Here is a 19,330-nt window from a genome sequence, read left to right as displayed (position 1 = left end):
AACATGTGAGGGCAGAGTGGGAAGTAGGTGTTTCCAGTACCACTCAGCAGTCTCCTCTGGCTAGGAGGTGATATTTATCTAGGGGGAGACAGTTCTATAAAGTTGGTTTTCCTGGGAACTAAACCCAAAGGGAGCTAAAGCAGAGATGGGGCCCACCAGAAATGACAGCAGCAGCACTAGGGTTTTGCCCCTTGCCCTCCTTGTTCAAGGCGCTACAGGTGCACCCTTTCCAACCACCCTACTCAACTGGCTCGTGCTATTGTCATCAGCTGCCCCTTAAAGTGTTCTTTGCCACCAGGCCTGAGGAGAGTATCACTCTGCCCCCTCCTACACTGAGTGGCATCCTCTCTGCCTTGTCTGCCCAGCTGAGGTTAATACACCTCCAAAAGGGCCTAAGTTGAAGTCAAGCAGCTGTTCTATACATAGCTCCAGGCCTCTCTGGTGAGATTTTGGTCTGAAGACACTAAACAATAGTCTTGACAATTGAGTGCATAGCCCTCGCCTCATCATTTAACTTCTATATACCTTCAGGCAAGTAAAATAACCCCTTCTAATTAATTATCTTACTCCATAAAATGAAGGTAATAATACTCATAAAGTTATTATAAGGATAATATAAAATAATGCATACAAAGTAAAATGAATAGTACTAAATACGTGGAGAACATAAAGTAAAATGAATAGTACTTAAATAGGTGGAGAACATAATTTATCATCCAAATCATGCTAATGGGTACATGAAATTTTCTTCCAATAATTAAAATGGGAGAACATTCATAAACTGGGACTTCCAGCTATTCAATTTATAAAGGATACCTATTATTAAGAAACATGAGTTTCAATTCTGCAATTGATTGCCATGGAGTTTTGAGCAAATGAATTCCCTTCTCTGAAACTCTGTCTATCTTAGAAATAAAGTGTACAAGGTACAAGGGATAGGCTTAGAATTATAACGAGGTTGATAATTGTTTGAGATCCAACAGGTCTGTGCATTCTATTCCAGAACATAATTCTGTGATAAGCACTGCATTAAATTACTAATAATTGAGTGAAATAGAGGTACACAGAATTCTGATACCTGGGACAAGAGCAAGTGCACTGTGACCTCTAGGCCTTGGATCCCAGCTCTTAGTAAGAAGGGACTGGATACCACCAATCAGTGCTCTCCTATGATTCAAAGTCTGACATGGGTAGAACTTAGTATGGAAGAGAGAAGGAATGTGAAGCTCTGGACCTCAAAGGAATGGAGGCTGGCTGTCTTCCACGGGCACAGGCCCCACACCAGTGACAGTGGCAAAGAGAGAGCACCTACACATCGATGGAAAGTCTGGCATAGGAGAGGCCCAAGGGAAAAGAGAGCCCTCCCTTTTCTGCTCCAGGAAAATATACAGCTCCGTAACAACTCAGCACTTACAAAACAGCCTGAAAACAGAAAGACCCAGAAACCAAATAATAGGAATGACCAAGCAGCTAAAACAAGGCATTTCCTTATTTTTTCCACGAAAATTTCACTTAAACATCTCTACATGTCACTGAGCTCAGTAAATATAGAATCCACAGGACACTTTCCAAACTCCCCTCCCCTTTGCTTCCTGTGACACTTCCCTCCACACAAATAGAAGAGCAGCAAGAGTGGAAAAAAGGGGCACCTTTGCTCAGTGCCCTTTGTATTAATTGTCAGGATCAATGGGAACTGAATCACAGGCACAGGTTTGAAGAGGGAAATGACTTGAGAATGAGCAAGGGCAAATTTCTTTTTCACAATAATTTAACTTTTGACGCTTGAGTCCCACAACCCACACTTCACATCACCACAACCACTAAAGAGAAAGGGGTCCCAGTTCATATGCAACTTCTACTCGGAAGACTCAACAGTGAGCTCTGGGGCCCCAACCCATTACTTTGAGAGCCCCTACCTGAAGAAGGAGGCCCTACCTCTCCTCCAAGCCCCAGAAGTTGTCCAGTTCCTACGGAGATAACAAAAAGTTCCCTGAGGGTCATCCACATTCTTTAGTCTGCCTGCCTGATCTAAAGAAGGGAGATCAGTTTCTCCCCATGGCTACCTTCCCAGCCAACCAGAACTGACTCTTCTAGAAATGAGCACAGCCAGGGAGTGCCTATAGCACAGTGCCTGTAGCCCCTGAGCCCCTGAGATGGGCTCTGGTGGGCTCCCACAGCTCCTGGCTTCCTTGAGCCTGGGACTAGTTCCCTGGGTTGGAATCTCCTCTTGAGCACTTGCCTGCCTAGCTATGTTGGAAACTCTGAGAGGGCAGGGACCATGTCCCACTTGTTCACAGTTTGGTCCCAGTAACTTAGTCACCATTTGTTGAATAAATGAAATAGCTGGGAGATTCAGTGGCTCCTGGTGGGGTGGTCAAGTTAGAGCCCCAGCTCAGCTGCTTGGTAGTCAGACATGTTTGTGACCTCTTCTCCTATGGTGTGTGGGTGTGGGTGTGGGTGTATGCATGTTCCCCCAGGAGCTCACTGATGGTGGGCTTCACAAACTGGTTTTCGTTTATGCCACAACTCTGCTCCTTGCGGACTGGCTCTCTTCCTCACCATCTCCACCCTTCACCAGGAAAGATACCTCCTGAGGAGGTCCCCAGCTCTTCCCCACTCCAAGCTCCTTTTTGCCCTAGATCTCTGTGAGCTTCGACAAGTCTTTCTTTCCTTGTCTAGAAAATGGAGAGGTTGGGCTACATTGGAGGTTGGAAATTGGAGGTTGGGCAAGGAGCTAATCAGTGTCACAGTTATTCATCTCCATGATGTCTGAACATGGCTGCCTCCTGAACACGTCTGGGGTTGGGAGCAGGGACTGCAGGGCTCCAGACCCCACTCTCCCACCATTGTGACTTGAGTTGTGCATTCTATTCCATGAAAATGCCTGTTGCCCACCCAGGTACTTCCAGGACAGTGAAGATGCTTATCCAGACCTGGGCCTTGCCAGAGGAGCCAAGGCTCAGAGACAGTAGGAAACAGACAGGAAGATCTTCCTGACTGTAAAGATAATAAAGATCAGTAGCCATTTACCAAGGAGTTGTGGGTTTCCCTTTCCTGGTGATCACAGGAATGTGGAGGCTAGTGGGTCCCTAGAGATCATCTGGTCTAATCCCTTCATTGTATAGATAAGGAAATAAAGACCAACAGGGAGGAAATTGCCTGCCCAGGGTCACTGAGCAGCAAAGTGAAAGAGCAGAGACGCAGACCTGCCATCAAGGTTTACCAGCCAGAGCACATTTCATTGCTCCAAGCTGAGGGCTCCTACAACCACAAGACAGCCCAACAGTATCTTTGCTGCACAGATGAAGACTCCCTGATGCCTTCGGAGAGTAAATGGTTTATAAGAGGGAGGGGTGAGGCCAAAGGCCCCTGTTCTCAGGGTGCCTGGGCCCAGGCTGCTCCCTGGACACTGCCTTGCCTTCTCTGAGGACAAGAGGGACCACTTTCACTCTGCAGTGTCTGATGGCTGCTCCTTCCTGGGGTCCAGGATCTCTTCTCCCAAAGACTCACTGTATTTCTAGCACACCTATCCTCCAGAAGGTCTCTGACTCAGGCAGTCAGTAGGTAGGCCCTCCCTTTGGGGAGGACCTTCCGAATGCCTCTGGGTGAGTTCTCAGCTGGGGCAGGTCACCAATATCCAGAGCCAAGGTCCTTGCACTCAGGAGCTTTTGAGTGAGTGGGAGACTGAGGCACATGTGCCCAATGGCAGATACTTGGGAGAAAGGAAATGGGCCAGTGCTGTCAGAGGAGGTGGGATTGCATGGGTCTTTCACAGATCCTGGATAGTACTTGGATTAAGAGGTGGTCAGGGGAGGCCTTCCCTGACTCCTTCCTAAAGCTTCTCTTACCTCTTTGGAGGCAGGACAGGTGGGGGTGGCAGAGTATGGTTGTCAAGACACATACAGTTAGGAGTTCGGACTCTTGACATGAGTTATTGACCTGGCTCCGTGCCTCATTAGCTGTGTGACATTGAGCTCTTCATTTCACCACTTTGAATCTCAGTCTCCTCATCTTAAGGAGGCCTCACACAGCTCAGGGCAGAGCTCATAGGAAGTCTAGGAAGAGCTTAGGGGTCAATAGTTTGTTTCCAGGGTAATTTAAGTTCCTTCTTATGTTGGAATATTGTGGGGACCCACTTGGAACCCTAGAGTTGGTATAAAGATTATTTTTTAGCCAAAGACACGTGAGATTCAACAAATAACAGGGGGGAAATCCTTTTTGGGGCTTCCCGTATTTGGCTAAAAGCAGCAACTTCTGGGAAATGAGGCAGACATAAATTCCTTCTCAGGCCATCTACACCCAGAAGGTAGACTGTGAATAAAATCTACCTGAAATCTCTTCTCCAAGGAGAATCTTTTGGCTCTGAAGGAGACAGAAAGACCATTCACATATGTAGAGACAAACACTATCACAAATCTTCCTATCAATTGTTTGTTCTCCTGAAAACTCATTTATCTTTCTAAAAACGCATTTGTTTTCCAGCAAGTGCCTTTCTCCCCTAGCCTTCACCTAGTAAGATGGCATATAAGCACCAAACTCCAATCACTCCTTTGAGTTATGATCACTCAGTTTTTGCCATGTATATGGAGGTTGCACATGGAAATAAACCCTGGTTTTCCCCTCCTGTTAGTCTGTGTTTTATAGGCTTAATTTACATATCTCACTTACTGAGTTTAAGAGAGTAGAAGAAAAGTTTTTCCTCCCCTACAATATTCGGAAAGTGGAATGTATAGATTGATGTATAGATTTTATTTAGATCCTGACCCAAATAAACTGTTAAAAAAAAGACCAATCCTTCATGATATTGATGATACATTTGAACGTTTGAACACTGATAGGGTATTTGATGATATTATGGGTTTATCGTTAATTATTTTAAAATAACACTGTAGAGAAGAAAAAGGGAAAGAAAAAGAAAGAAAGGTGAAAAAAAAGGGGGTGGGGGAAGCAATCAGAAATCAAAAAGAAAAGAAAAAAGAAAAGAAAGAAAAAAAAACCACGGGGGAGTATTTCTGTAGACTTTAAGTCCCTTGACTTCCCCTGGAACTGGTCCGTCCAGCTGGTGGGTATTATGCTGAGTGAAGTAAGTCAATCGGAGAAGGACAAACAGTGTATGTTCTCACTCATTTGGGGAATATGAATAATAGTGAAGGGGAATATAAGGGAAGGGAGAAGAAATGTGTGGGAGATATCAGAAAGGGACACAGAACATAAAGACTTCTAACTCTGGGAAATGAACTAGGGGTGGTGGAAGGGGAGGAGGGCGGGGGGTGGGGGTGAATGGGTGACGGGCACGGAGGGGGACACTTGACGGGATGAGCACTGGGTGTTATTCTGTATGTTGGTAAATTGAACACCAATAAAAATTAATTTATAAAATAACACTGTAAAAAATAAAAAAATAACGCTGTAGTTATGTTAAAAAGATAATCCTAATGTTCCAAAGCCACATGCTGAACGCTTGCAGATACAATGATGTGACAATATGGCTTGGAGTTAATAATTGTTGATGCTGGGTGGTGTGCACAAGAGGGCTCATTATGCTATTCTACTTGTGTGTAGGCTTGAAATTTTCCATAACAAAAGGCTTTAAACATGAAATAGAAAAACAGTGGATTAAGGAGGTATTTATCCAAATGGGGTTATCTGTCTGACTTTGGAAGGCTTTTCATTATAGAGCACAGCCATCACAAATTTAAGAAAATGTGTAATTTGTGAGCACCAGAGGCAGTGCTGGCAGAGGCTTAGGACGAGAGACAAAGATTTTGCCCCTTGTTTCAGCCCCCTCATTAGGCAGCATCTGTGCTGCTCTTCTCAGCCTGTGGCAGTCTAGTTGCCAGGCAATGGAAGCCAGAAGCCCTTTTCTTGGGAGAGACAAAGGGGGAGAGGGAGGGAGAGAAGCAAGAAGGGGGGGAGGTAGAAAGAAGTTGCCCAGGGGATGGCTTGTCCCTGCCTAGAAGCCTGGCTCAGGGTGAAAAATGGGGATGGGGGTCCCTTGTCCGATGCCAGTTTCCCACAGCCCCCACTTTCCCCTCTAGGGGACAGCCCCGCTGTTAGAGCTTGAGGCCCTACAGAAGGGGTAGATGAATGCATGCATGTGTATCTCCTGTGAAGTCCAGTGAGATCTGAGATTAAGATGCCAGTTAGCCCCCACCCACAGAGTCATAATTCTGATCAGCCCTCTCTCTCCTGGGGGATGCTCCTGAACTCTTATTATGTTAAAACATTCTAGGAAAGCAGCTTGTCAAACGGAAAATCTGTACTGATCATCACCCTGAGCTGAGGCCATCCCAAAAGGCAGGAGGGCAGAAGGCTTCTTCTTCATGGTGGACAACCCTGTCCTCACTGTCTTTTGAGGAGGGGAAGCAGAAGCCTGGTGTGCTGCACAGTAGCCTGGCAGTCTCACGCATGCTGACTGTGTTGGGGAGCCTTGTGCTCTGGCATTGGTTCAGACCCAACTGTCACTGAAATGTTGTGCAGATCTGAGCCCATCTGACTCTCAGTTTTCTGACCTCTAGAAGTAGGGAGTTATTGTGTATGGTCCCTTGTCTCCCCTCAGACTCAGGTGGGCTGGGATTACACAGCCCCCTACACCCAGGGCAGCAACTGCTCTCACCCTGAGTCAAAGGAGCCTGGCCCATCCCACTCCCACCCACCAGGCCAGCCTGGAGGAACCTACATAGCCAGTGATCTCTGTCACTGGTCACTGGAAGGTGAGGGTACTTCCTAGAGCCACCCTACTGTGATCATGGGCTGTCTTCTGCTGGGCTTGGAGGTGGGATTCAGGGAGGCTCCAGGCAGGAAAAATGGGGGGGGGTGTGTGAGGTCAAGGCAGCTGCCCCAGAGATCAGCCTTTCAAGACCTGGCATCTGAGAAAGGAAGGGTGGTGTCTCTATTCGATGAGAAAAACATCAGGGAGGCCAGCAGTCAGGAGCTGAGCAGGGCTCAGACAACCCCTTCTTTTTGCAGCATCTTTGTGGCTTCTGGTTGCTAGGAGCAGGCTTTTCTGTTGCTAAGCAACTAGAGCTGGTGGATTAAAACCAATTTCCTGAGCTCACTGGCAGGGGGAGGGAGAGAAAGTGCAATGCAGATGCCATGGAGAAGCTCATCCAGGCCTCCAGGCTTTGTTGGGGGATGTGGGTGGTGGGTGAAGGGAAGATGAGGCACAACTTTGAGCTGATCTCCAGGGAGAAGAGGGGTGGCAGGAATAGGGAGAGGATTAGGCACCAGGTATTCACTATAAAGCCTAAAAGAAGAGAGTGAGACTGGCAATTAAAATGCCAATTAGAGCACTAATCAATGCTAATGCTGCTCCTTTTTGAAACCTCAGGAAAGGGCTGTTGGTCCCTGGGGTGCTTCTGAACCACCTGACCAGGCCAGACAGGACTGGGCAGGGTTCGTCCTCCAAAAAGTGGGAGGATCAGAGTATTTTAGCGTCCACAGGGCCCCCAGGGGTTCTGGGGTTCAACCTCTTGCTGAATGCCAGAGGCCCCTCCACACCTGTCTGCTTAGGTAATAACCTCAGTATGACAGAGAGCTACTTCTTCCTGGGATAGCCCTTTCTGTACCTTACCCTTAGAAAGTACTCTGTCCCTTGTAGCCCAAGTCAGTCTCACTGTGGCTCTTCCCTCAAGGGCCAAGGGAGCTAGTCCAATCTGCCTTGCTGTAGGGACCTGTAGTGTGTCTCTTTTGTGAGCCTCATACCCCACCTCTTGCCACTTCTTGGGGGACAGCCTTGGTGGAAGACTTATGGTGACTGGTGCCCTCTGGTCCCCCACTCTCAGTCTGATCTTTAGCCTCCTTAGGGGATGGGCCACTAGAATAGACAAATTTATAGAGTTCCTGGATCAATTCATCTCCCAGAGTCCATGCTTTTTCACCATCCTGCTCAGGTGGATACCTCCTAGCCCAGGACAGCGTATCAGGTCAGAGGGAAATAAATTACTCTGAAGGTTGTTTACAAACCTAACAGAGAGGTTTCCAGTTTTGAAATGAGGGGTATGATGAGCTCTGTAATCCCATTTTCTAGTGAAGTAACTGTAGCTGTTAAATTTCATTAAATTTAATTAATGTTGTCCTAATGTCATACAACAAATGAAGCAGTATTTATTCAAGAAACTAATAAATCTTTGTAAGAACAGCAAGAGTCTGTGGCATTTGAAGCATGAGTTTTCTTGTCCCTGCCCACATCCAGCTCAGTGTGATGAAAGCTCTATTCTGGGTGGGTGTAATCAATAACTTGCAGTTCCATCATCTAGTACTGAGCTACATACAGTTTGATCCCTGGAAAGGTAAGATGCTAGAATCTTAACCTTACTTTCTAGTTCTTTGTTGTAGAAGCTTTATTCTAGACTGGTGGAGCCAAAAGGTCTGGAAAGTCTTTCTACCACCCAGCTTCTCCTAGTGTGTGAGGTGAACGTGATAACCACTACACTACGGAAACCGGCCTAGCTTCTCCTAGTGTGGCTGGCCAAAAATATTGTGTCTTTGTTTACCTCAGCCTCATCTCACTCATAGGGTGGAGCTTCCATGCTAGGTTAAGTCAAGATGAGAAAAGCAGCAGCTATCATTGTTTCCAGCACCTTGCTTACAGAGCAGGGGTGTCATTCTGGGAGATGTGGGACTGGTATCCCCACCTCCAGCTCAAGTGCAGTGGGGCAGAATTTCTGCCTGGAAGAAAGACAGGTTTTTAAGAATGGAGAGCACCTCAGTTCTCCCTAAATAGACTAATATTATGTGGAAAAGTTCTTCCCTGGGGGTATTTTCAGAAACAATAAAGGTCTTGGTGGTGAGTAATTAAGAGGGAACTGGTAGCTCCATGACTCTAGTAGCAACTGTAGATTGGTAGACTAGCTAGAAATGTAATAGAAAAAAAAAAGCACAGAAAGATCTAAGAAGGATTCTAGGATCTAAGCAAGCCTCAAAGACTGATAATACCCTGCCCCTGCAATAGACTACAACATTAATTGGATCAGATTGTGGAACAGTTTATGCCCACGGGCATCATTAAAAACACAATGGTGGAATTAAGCAGCAATTAGCATAGGCTAATAGCTGGGTGTGATACCACTGGAGACAGATTTGCCAGAAGCTAAATGGGGATCTCCATGAAAGAAGCAGAGAGCCCCGCTAAAACCACAGTAGTAGTAATGCTGTGTGCATGTCCAAGGCTACAGCTACTTCTGGGGAGCAACATAGGGCCATGTACTGCAGGAAAGAGACTTCACCAAACAAGTCCAGAAAAGTCAGTAGTAGTATCCAGAGTTGCTACAATATATTATCTGAAATGTCCAGTTTTCAACAAAAAAATCATGAAACATGCAAAGAAATAGTAAAGTGTGATCCATAAATAGGGATAAAGAGCAGACAATAGAAACTGTCATGAGGAGGCCAGATGTTGAGCTTAAAAGACAAAGCACCTATTACAAATATGTTCAACAACTAAAGGATATCATGCTTAAAGAATTAAAAGAATGTATCATAATAATAATGTCTCATCATATAGAGAATATCAATAAAGAGAAAGAAACTTTTAACAAGAACTACATGGGAATTCTGGAGTTGTAAAGCACAGTAAGTGAAATAAAAAATTCAAAAGAGAAGCTCAATGTAGTTTTGAGGTGGGAGAAGGAAAAAATCAGCAAACTTGAAGGTAGATCAATATATATTATGCAAATTGAAAAAGGATTGAGAATATAGAATGAAGAAAATGAACAGAGCCTCAGAGAAATGTGGGACATCATTAAAAACAGCAATATACATGCAATGAGATTGTAGGAAGAGAAGGGAGAAAATGACAGAAAAAAAATCAGAAATAATGAAAGCTCCTCAAATTTGAAGAAAACATTAATCTATACATCTAGGAAGCTTTTAAAAATAACAGGTAGGATGGACACAAGGAGAGACATCCCAGACACACCACAGTAAAGATGTAGAATGCTAAAAACAAAGGGAAATTTTGAAGGCAACAAGAGAAAAAAATGACTCATCATGGACAAGAGAAACTTCAGTACGATTAATGGCTGACTTTTACCAAAAATAATAGAGGCTGGAAAATAGTGGGATGACATAGTCAAAGTAGTGAAAAGAAAAAATTGTCAACAAAAAATCTTTTCTATGAAATGTCCAAAATCCATAGAGACAGAAAGTAGATTACTGGTCACTAGAGACAGAGGAAAAAGGAGCTAGGGGAAATACTGCTACTAAATATAATCTTCTGGGGGTAAAAAAATGTTCTGGAATTAGATATGGTAATCGTTGGAACATTAAAAATATACAAAAAGCACCAAATTTTACACTTTAAAGGATGAATGTTATGGTAGGTGAATTTTAGCTCAATAAAAAATTTAAAAATAATAATCTTGAGTCACTAGCCTAGCTTTCCAGCTAAAGAAACTAGAAATAGAGGACCAAACTAAACCCAAATTATGTAGAAGAAAGGTTAAGACTACAAGAGATATAAATAATAAACAACAAAAAATGAAGAAAATCAATAAAACCACAAATTGGTTATTTAAAAAATATCTGCAAAACTGACAATTTTTAACTGGATTGACCAAAAAAATGAAAAAAAGATTCAAATTAGTAAAATTAAGAATAGATCTGGGGGGTGCCAGGGTGGCTCAGCAGTTGAGCATCTGTCTTCAGCTCAGAGCATGATCCCAGGGTCTGGGATCGAGTCCCACATCTGGCTCCTTGCAGGGAGCCTGCTTCTCCTTCTGCCTATGTCTCTGCCTCTCTCTCTCTCTCTCTTTCTCTCTCTCTCTCTCATAAATAAAAACTTTTTTTAAAAAAGAATAAAGCTGGGATATCTACAACTTTACAGAAATAAGAGGAGCACAAGGGAATACTATCAACAACTATATGCCACTAACTTAGATAACTTAGATGAAATGGACAAATTTCTACAAAACCACAAACTATCAAAATTGATACAAGAAGAAATAGAAAATCTGAAGAGATACATTAAGAAATTGAATTAGTAATTAAAACACTCCTCCCTTTCTCAAAAAATCCCTTTACTGATTAATTAATTGTATCAAACATTTAAAGGATAATTAGTACCAGTCTTCACTAACTCTCCCAAATAGAAGGAAGCATTCCCAACTCAGTCTATGAGCCCAGTATTACCTTGATACCAAAGCCAGCCTAAGATATTACAAGAGAATAAAACTAAAGACCAACACCTTTCATGAATACTGATGCAAAATCCTCAACTAAATATTTGCAAATTAAATACAGTAACATGTAAAAAAGATTGTACACCATGACCAAGTGACATTTATCCCAGGAATGCAAGGTTGACTTAATTTCTGAAAGTCACCTAATGTAATACATCATATCAACAGAACGAAAGACAAGAACCACATGATCATTTAAAAAAATGCAGGAAAAAGAATTTGAAAATACACAATATTCTTCGATGATAGAAGTATTCAATAAATAAAAATAGAAGGGAACTTCCTTGACCTGATAAAGGCCACCTATGAAATAGCCAAGGCTAATATAATACTTATTGGTGAAAAACTAATTGCTTTCCCCCTAAATCAGAAGCAAGACAAGGATATCTGCTGTCATCATATCTATTCAACACTGAATAAGAATTTCCAGCCAGGCCAATTAGGCAAGAAAAAGAAATAGAAAACATCCAAATTGGAAATGAAAAAATAAAATTATCTCTATTTGCAGATTACATGATCTTATCCTAAGGAACCTGAAAAATATATATTAGAACTAGTAAATTAGTTCAACAACATTGTAGGATACAAGAGCAGTATACAAAGATCAATGATACATCTCTGTAATAACAATAAACAATGTGAAATGAAATTAAGAAAACAATTCCATTAACAATAGCATGAAACAACATAAATTAGCTAGGAATAAATTTAACAAAATAAGTATAAAACTTACACTCTGAAAACTACAAAATACTGTTGAAAGAAGTTAAAGAAAACCTAAACAAGTTGAAAGACATCTCTTCTTCATAGATCAAAAAATTTAATATTGTTAAAATGAAACTTTCTCTTAGTTGATCTACAGGTTCATTACAATTACTATCAAAATCTTAGCTGCTTTTTTTTGCAAAAATTGATAAGTTGATTCTAAAATTTGTATGGAAATGCAAGAGACTCAGATGGCCAAAACAAACTCAAAAAAGAAAAACAAAGTTAGAGGACTCACACTTCCAGAGTTAAAACATACTACAAAGCTACAGTAATCAAGACAATATAGTACTGGCATAAGGATAGACAGGCACATTATTAATGAAATAAAATTGGGAGTCCAAAAACAATTCACATTTATTGTGAATTGATTGCTTTTGAAAGTGCCAAGATAATTCAGTGTGTGAAAAAAATAGTCTTTTTTTGACATGAGGTAGGATTTATTGGTGGGCATGAATAAAGAGGGGGTAGTGCCAAGGTTCTCATGAGTGCAGAGCCTGCCGTTTGTCCAGAGGGCCATGATTAGGGATGTATTTGACCCCACAACCACTGACAATAAGCTACTTTTCAGCCACCATGTCTTCAAATTTGTCCACATTAAATTTAGAAAAAAACCTACTTCTTATAAATGTAGATCTTCTGGCAGCCAGGGAACTTGAACTTGGCCCTGCATAGGGCCACAGTCAGATGTTCCGTATTCTGCAGCTTGATACAGATGGACATGATGACTTGGCCAATGTGGACCCTGGCCACTATACCCTAGGGCTTTGCTAGGGCACCTTGCATACCTTTCTGGAGCCTGTCAGCCCCAGCACAGGACATCTTGTTGATATAGATGATATGGAAGGGGTGGAACTCCACTCAGGTGTGAAAACCATCTTTGCCACAGCTTTTCACCATGTACTTGTTAGTACAAATATGGGCAGCATCCAGAGCTTCAGAGGAGAGCTACTCGTATTCATGTGATACCATGTGCCCACATAGTAGGAACTCCTCGACTTTTGCCTTCTTCTGCCCCAGGTCAAAGATGTGGATCTCAGCATCAGGGGCACCTCTACAGAAGGGAGACCTGGGATATTATTTGTTTTTACAATACTGGTAACACCAGTATGGACAGTGCTCCATGGTGACACCAAAACCTTCAGTGTGCACCAAAGGAAAGTAGAGTGAAAAATAGTCTTTTCAACAAGTGGTGGTGATTCAATTGGATGCAAATGAATTAAGTTGGACCCTTACCTCACACCATATACAAAAATGACCTCAAAATGAAACATAGGCCTAAATGTAAGAACTAAAACTGTAAAACTCTTAGAAGAAAGAATAGGAGTTAATCTTCATGACCTCAGTTCAGGCAATGGTTTCTTAGATATGATAACAAAAGCACAAAAGAAAGAAATGGATAAATTGGACTTAATAAAAATTAAGAACTTTTAAAATCATATACCCAAAAGAATTGAAAGCATGGACTTGGACATATATCTGTATACCTATGTTCATAGCAGCACTATACACAATAGCCAAAAGATAGAATGATCGAAATGTCGATCAACAGATGAACGTATCAACAAAATGTGATATATACACAATGGAATATTACTGAACTTTTAAAAAGAAGAAAATTCTGACACATGCTACAACAGGGATAAACTTTGCTGGCATTATGATAAGTGAAACAAACCAGTTATGAAAGAATAAAGGTATGACATCACTTATAGGAGTTATATAGAGTATTCATAGAGACAAAATGTGGAATGTTGGTTGCTAGGGGTTCAGGAGAAGAGGATTGTGAGTTATTGTTTAATGGGTACAGAATTTCAGTTTGGGAAAAAGAAAAAGTTCTAGTTTTGGGTGGTACTAATCATTGCAAAACAATGTGGATGTACTTAATGCCATTGAAATGTATACTTAAAATAGTTAAAATGGCAAATTTTATGTTATGTGCATTTTGCCACAATAAAATATTTAAAACTTTTGTGCTTGAAAGAACATCAGCAATATAGGAAAGACAACCCACAGTATGGGAGAAAATATCTGCAAACCACTTATCTGAAAAGGGTTGAATATACAGAATATATAAAGAACACTGACAACTCAGCAATACAAGAGAAATAACCTATTTAAAAATAGGCAAAGGGCTTCTGGTCTGGCTCATAAGGAGCTTAGAAGTCATTTATCACTCTAATTAAAGCTAAACAGACTGAAAAATCACAAATGTTTCTTAGATCCATCAGAGAAGTGAGGTCACAGGGCAAATCACTGTACCAAAAATTATAAAGACAGTTGAATACAGAGAATCACACCTTATTGGAGCTGACACCTCTGTGGAACAAGCAGCATGGCTGGAAAACCTAAACTGTAACTGGAAAATTGTTAGAGGCTCAGTGTGAGAAAGTATGAGACCTAAAAACTCCAGGAGGGGCCCATGATGGGCGGGGGGGGGGGAACATTTTGTAAATTTTACCTCAACAGCTCTACAAAATTCTCACAGTGAAGACTGAAGAAAAAGCCTTTCCTGCTTCTGGTAGGAGAAGGGAAAATGTAGCCATTTTGAAACACACCAGAGCATTCTGTTCTTCTTAACAAGGTCTGCTCTCAGCAGAAACAATTTTACTAGAGCCTAAACTATAGGGGTTTTATCGGAGACTAACTCACCTGGAGGAAGAGAAATACTCAAGGCAGCAGAAGGAAGGAAATAATAAAGATTGGAGCAGAAATAAATGATGTAGAAACTTAAAAAACAATAAAACAGATCAATGAAACCAAGAGCTAGTTTTTTGAAAAAAAATAATAAAATTGATAAAACTCTAGCCTGACTTATCAAAAAGAAAAGATAAAGGACCTAAATTAATAAAATCACAAATGAGAGAAGAGAAATAACCAACACCACAGAAATCCAAACAATTCTAAGAGTTTTTCATAAAAATCTATATGCTAACAAATTGAACGACCTGGAAGAAATGGATAAATGCCTAGAAACATACAAACTAACAAAACTGAAAGAGGAATAAATAGAAACTTGAACAGACTGATATCCTGCAAAGAAATTGAACCAGTTATCAAAAACTACCAACATACAGAAGTCCAGAACCAGACAGCTTCATGTGCAAAATCTACCAAACACTTAGAGAAGTTAATACCTATTCTTCTCAAACTATTCCAAAAAAAATAGAAAAGAAAGGAAAACTTCCAAATTCATTGTATGAGTCTAGCAGTACCCTGATGTCAAAACCAAGTAAAGACATCACTAAAAAAGAGAACTGCAAGTCAATACCCATGATGAGCATAGATGCAAAAATTCCCAATAAAATCAGATGCTACAATACATTAAAAAAATCATTACCATGATGAAGTGGGATTTATTCCTGGGTTACAAGGGTGATTTAATATTCACAAATCAATCAACATGATACACCATATCGATAAAAGAAAGGATAAGAACCATGTGATCATTTCAATAGATGCAGAAAAGCATTTGGCAAAGTATAACATCCATTTATGATAAAAATCCTCAACAAAGTAGGGTTAGAGGGAACTTACCTCAACATAATAAAGGCTATGTATGAAAAACTGACAGCTAATATTCTTAGTGGGGAAAAACTGACAGATTTTCCTCTATAGCCAGGAACAAGACAAGGATGTCCACTCTCACTACTCTTATTTACCATAGTACTGGAAGTCCTAGCCACGGAAATCAGGCAACAAAAAATTTTAAAAGGCATCCACAATGGCAAGGGAAAAGTAAAATTACTTGCAGATGACATGATCTCATATATAGAAAACCTGAACGACTCTACCAAAAAAAAAAAAAAACGCTAAAACTGATGTATGAATTCAGTAAAGTCTCAGGACACAAAATCAATGTACAGAAATTTGTTGCATTTCTTTTTTTAAATATTTTTATTTATTTATTCATAGAGACACAGAGAGAGAGGCAAAGACACAGGCAGAGGGAGAAGCAGGCTCCATGCAGGGAACCCGACGCGGGACTCGATCCCAGGTCTCCAGGATCACACCCCGGGCTGCAGGCGGCGCTAAACCGCTGCGCCACCAGGGCTGCCCAAGAAATTTGTTGCATTTCTATACACCAATAACGAAGCAGCAGAGAAATTAAGGAATAAATCTCATTTACAATTGCACCAGAAACAATAAGATACCTAGGAATAAACCTAACCAAAGAAGTAAAAGAAAACCATAAAACACTGATGAAAGAAATTGAAGATGATACAAAGAAATGGAAAGACATTCCATGCTCATGGATCAGAAGAACAAATATTATTAAAATGTGTATACTACCCAAAGCAATCTACACATTTAAAACAATCCTATAAAAATACCAAAAGCATTTTTCATGGTACTAGAACAAACAATTCTAAAATTTATATGGAACAACAAAAGACCCTGAATAGCCCAAGCAATCTTGAAAAAGAAGAGCAAGGCTGGAGACAACACAATTCTGGATTTCAAGATATATTACAAAGATGTAATGGTCAAGACAGCATGGTACTGGCATAAAACCAGACATAAATCAATGGAACAGAATAGAAAATCCAGAAATTAATCCATAACTATATGGTCAATTAATCTTTGACAAAGAAAGAATATCCAGTGTGAAAAAGACAGTCTCTTCTACAAATGGTGTTGGGAAAACTGGACAGCAACATGAAAAAGAGTGACACTGGACCATTTTCTTACACCATACACAAAAATAAATTCAAAATGAATTAAAGATGTAAATGTGAGGCAGGAAACCATAAGAATCCTAGAGGATTTAATCCTAGAGGCAATAACTCTTTGACATTGGCCATAGCATCTTCTTACTATATACATCTCCTCAGCAAAGGAAATAAAAGGAAAAATAAACTATTGGGACTTCATCAATATTAAAAAGCTCCTGCACAGTGAAGGAAACAAAAACAAAACTAAAAGCAACATAAGTAATGGGAGAAGATAGTTGCAAATGACATATCTAATAAAGGGTTAGTATCAAAAATATATAAAGAACTTAGAAAATTCAACTCCACAAAGCCTAATAATCCAATTTAAAAATGGGCAGAAATCATGAATAGAGATTTTTCAAAAAAAAAAAAGACATACAGATGGCTAGCAGACACACGAAAAGATGCCCAATATCACTCAGCATCAGGGAAATACAAATCAAAACTACAATGAGATAGTAGCCACACACCTGTCAGAATGGCTAAAATAACACAGGATACAAAAAATGTTAGTAAGAATGCAGAGAAAGGGGAATTCCCTTACATTGTCAGTGGGAATTCAAACTGGTGTGGCCACTCTAGAAAATAGTATGGAGTTTCCTTTAAAAAGTTAAAAATAGAGCTACCCTATGATCCAGCAATTGCATTCCTAGGTATTTGCTCAAAGAATACAAAAATTCTGATTCAAAGGGATGCATGCACCCCAATATTTATAGCTGCATTATTAATAATAGCCAAATTATGGAAAGAGCCCAAATGTCCATTGACTGATGAATGGATAAAGAAGATCTAATATATATATATATATATATATATATATATATATATATCATAAAAATGAAATCTTTCCTTTTGTAACAACATGAATGGAGCTAGAGTATTATACTAAGTGAAATAAGTCAGAGAAAGACAAAAATGATATTATTTCACTCAATGGATTAAGAAACAAAACATGAACATGGGGGAAAAAGAGAGAGGCAAACTATAAAACAGACTCTTAACTATACAGAACAAACTAAGGGTTGCTGGATGGGAGGTGGATGGGGGATGGGTTAAATGAGTGATGGGTATTAAGGAGATCACATGTTGTCATGAGCACTGAGTGTTATAAGTGATAGCTCACTAAATTCTACACCTGAAATTAATATTACACTGTATTTAATTAACTGGAATTCAAATAAAAACTTGGGGGGGAAGGAAGACTAAAAAACTCCTGGAATTAATAAGCAATTATAGCAAGGCTGCAGGGCACAAGGTTAACATAAAAAAGTCAATCCTCTAGCAGCAATGTCCACAATAGCCAAACTGTGGAAGGAGCCTCGGTATCCATCAAAAGATGAATGGATAAAGAAGATGTGGTTTATGCATACAATGGAATATTACTCAGCCATTAGAAACGACAAATACTCACCATTTGCTTCAACATGGATGGAACTGGAGGGTATTATGCTGAGTGAAATAAGTCAATCAGAGAAGGACAAACATTATATGGTCTCATTCATTTGGGGAATATAAATAATAGTGAAAGGGAATATAAGGGAAGGGAGAAGAAATGTGTGGGAAATAGCAGAAAGGGAGACAGAACATAAAGACTCCTAACTCTGAGAAATGAACTAGGGGTGGTGGAAGGGGAGGAGGGCGGGGGGTGGGGGTGAATGGGTGACGGGCACTGAGGGGGACACTTGATGGGATGAGCACTGGGTGTTATTCTGTATGTTGGTAAATTGAACACCAATAAAAAATTAATTTATTAAAAAAAGTCAATCGTTTTCCAAAATTAACAAGTGAAATTGAAATTAAAACACACTACCACTTACTTTATCACCCCTCAAAATGAAATACTTAGGTATAAATCTTTAAAAGTATGTACAAGATCTATATAAGGAAAACTACAAAACTCTGATGAAAGAAATAAAAGGATTATATAAATGGAGAGATATTCCATGTTCATGGATAGGAACATTCAATATTTTCAACACGTCAGTTCTTCCAACTTGATCAATGCAATTTCAATTAGAATCCCAGCAAGTTATTTTGTGGCTGTTGACAATATGACTGAAGTTTTTATGGAAAGGCAAAGGACTGCAAATAGCCAACATGAAATGAAAGAGAATACCCCAAATACCAAGTAAAGTTTGGAAGAACTATATGTGACAAATGATGCTGTTAAGTCCTCTTACTTGAGGACAAGTTATTGTTTATCTTGAGAAAAAGGATACAATAGTTTGTATCTTCTTGGCTATATAAAAGAGCAAGATTCATTTTTGTCTTTGCAGTCTTAGTGGATTGCCTATGATGTAGGCATCATAATCTGGATTAATGCTTAATCCATAATAAAATTATTTTCTTTATCTTTTAAAAACAAAACTGGTAGAGAACAAAGTGGGAGGGCTGATACTACCCAACTTCAAGGCTTACTTGCTATAAAGCTTTAGTAATCAAGATGGTGTGGCATTGGTGAAAGAATATACAAATAGATCAGTAGAGCCCAGAAATAGGCCCATATAAATATAGTCAACTGATCTTTGGCAAAGAAGCAGAGACAATACAATGGAACAGAGATAGTCTTTTCAAAAAAAAATGCTAGAACTGTACGTCCATGGGCAAAGAAAGAAAGAAAGAAAGAAAATTAATCTAGTCACAGACCTTACATTCTTCATAAAAATTAAC

General features: G+C 40.2%; 1 protein-coding gene and 1 pseudogene across 1 annotated transcript in view; both read right to left on the bottom strand.

Moving 5' to 3' along the window:
* SLC16A2 (solute carrier family 16 member 2) overlaps nt 1-19,330 on the bottom strand; it is a 121,189-nt gene that overhangs the window by 42,014 nt on the left and 59,845 nt on the right. The window lies entirely within an intron of this gene.
* LOC129518627 (60S ribosomal protein L10-like) lies at nt 12,428-13,043 on the bottom strand (annotated as a pseudogene).

This window comes from Nyctereutes procyonoides, unplaced genomic scaffold (genome assembly GCF_905146905.1).
Source record: "Nyctereutes procyonoides isolate TBG_1078 unplaced genomic scaffold, NYPRO_anot_genome, whole genome shotgun sequence".
Taxonomy (NCBI): Eukaryota; Metazoa; Chordata; class Mammalia; order Carnivora; family Canidae; genus Nyctereutes; species Nyctereutes procyonoides.
This window is presented reverse-complemented; position numbering and strand designations above follow the sequence as displayed.